Genomic DNA, 2,451 nt, shown 5'->3' with positions numbered 1-2,451 from the left:
TCTTGGCTTATCATATGACAGTCTATACAGATGTAATGCTTTAATACTCTTATGACTATCATTATGTTGTAGGACTTGCTAGGGCAATGGCTCCATCCAGTCACAGCAAGTAATTCTGAGGAATTGGTAGCTTTCCCTAGCTACACTCAGTAGCTGCTCCAAAAACCACCAAAAAAGCCAGACATTAGATTCTTTGCCCAGTAGGAAAAATGACAAGTTGAATTATTTGTTGGTTCATTTTTGTAATAAAAAAATTTAAATAGCAATAAGAATATTTCCTCACTAAATATCTTTTTTGTAAAAAACAGCACAGAGCTAGGAACTGAGAAGAGGAAATGAGGGAGCAAGTGGTGTTAGACACATCAACACTGCCAACTTCTCCTTACAGGTTTGAAAAATAGGCTGGGATACAGCTTCATCTCAGGCAACCGAAAACTGGCAAGAAATTTTTAATCAGTGTGTTCATATACATTTGGAACCACCTTGGATTACTGTAATGAAAATTTACCTGCCAGGTGTTTTTAAAAGCCTATCTGTAGTTATTAAAATCAGTGCTCTTGTGTTAAAAATTAATAGGATTTTCAAGAAAAATGGACAAAAAGATTAAGATTCAACTCAAAATCCTAATATGTACTACTGCAGTACAATGTGAGTGATGATCTAAGAACTATAGAATATGTTTTGATAATGATATGAGTATGCCTATAATTATAATGACCTAAAATCAATATTGTTTCCAAAGTAGTACATAAGTTAATAATCAGTGCATATCCTTAATACATGGCTGGTTTTTTCACCCAGTATCTGAAACCTTCCCACTCCTAACTTTTCGTGTAGTGGGGAAAAAAAAATTATGTCAAAGTGTAAGGCATTTTTTACAATGCCTTAATTTAAAGGAATACCTGTAATTTTTCATAATTTTAAATAAAGAGCTTAACAGCTAACAAAGAGAAGATAGACTATTTTATTTTTAGGAGGTAAAAATAATAGTAAAAGTAGTTGCCTGTGGGAAGAAGGTCTGAGGGCTCTCGAGTGAAGGGAGCATTTTCATTGTGTTACCTTTTTGTGCCACTTGAAAAATTACTGTTGTTGTTACCTTCCTAGGTAAAAAAACTATAGTTTTTTAACATCTTTATTGGAGTATAATTGCTTTACAGTGTTGTGTTAGTTTCTGCTGTATAAGAAAGTGAATCAGCTATATGTACACATATATCCCCATATCCCCTCCCTCTTGTGTCTCCCTCCCACCCTCCTTATCCCATCCCTCTAGGTGGTCACAAAGCACCCAGCTGATTTCCCTGTGCTATGCGGCTGCTTCCCACTAGCTATCTTTTACATCTGGTAGTGTATATATGTCAATGCCACTCTCTCACTTCGTCCCAGCTTACCCTTCCCCTTCCCCTTCCCCATGTCCTCAAGTCCATTCTCTACGTCTGTGTCTTTTTTCCTGACCTGCCCCTAGGTTCATCAGAACCATCTTTTTTTTTTAAGATTCCATATATGTGTTAGCATACGGTATTTCTTTTTCTGACTTGCTTCACTCTGTACGACAGACTCTAGGTCCATCCACCTCAGTAAAAGTAACTCAATTTCATTTCTCAAAAACTCATTTTTAAAGACAGTCTTAAAAATAATCATATTTATAAGCATCATAGTTACTAGTCTGTCATAAGATCAAGGCCAAACAGTGACTTTGAGAAACCCTGAAACAACTGGATTAGTTTAGATCTATCCCTGAATTTAAAGCTGGCTATTAATTTTTTATTCCAGCTTGCAAAACTAATGGCTAGTTTCTTGAACTGGATATTATATACAAAGGGTTTTATTCTTTCTTCCAAGGTGTAATATGCATTCAGCTGAGGAGTATATTTCCCATATCCACTGAACATTCCAACTCAAGTTACACTTCCAGTTTCTTCCCCCACTTAGTTTTTGTATACTTGCAGGGTCAGAATACCCAAGGATAATATCAAAGTGTTTTGTACCTTCTTTAAAAATGATAAATAGTACTTCTAGAGACAACTACCCTATCCTCGTTACACCTACAGTCACTTGATATGTCACTTACTAGTTGAAATTACAGTAGCAATAGTGTGCTGTAAATATAAAAATGTTTAAAGAGAATACTGACAAAGTTTATAGAAAGATCATATTAACTTAAGACTTGGCTATGGCTAAAGATGGGAGAGCAAAATGTATTTGAAATTTGACAGAATTTTTACTGCACAATAACCTAATATTAGTGATAAAAGTGAAGGGGCAGTTGAAAATGGGTAATGTTGAAATAACTGTTAACTAGCTTATGGAATAATGTGTTCATAGTTAGCCAAAGACAGCAGACAACTAAAATGGTGCTCTGAAGTTCTGACATGGCACTTACTGCTGCAAGTTGCTAGGTTACAAGTAAGGTGTACACAAATGGAAATGAACAAATAATATAAAAAATCTATG

This window comes from Kogia breviceps, chromosome 15, assembly GCF_026419965.1.
Source record: "Kogia breviceps isolate mKogBre1 chromosome 15, mKogBre1 haplotype 1, whole genome shotgun sequence".
Lineage (NCBI taxonomy): Eukaryota > Metazoa > Chordata > Mammalia > Artiodactyla > Physeteridae > Kogia > Kogia breviceps.
The sequence above is the reverse complement of the archived record's forward strand: the minus strand, read 5'-3'. Positions refer to the sequence as shown.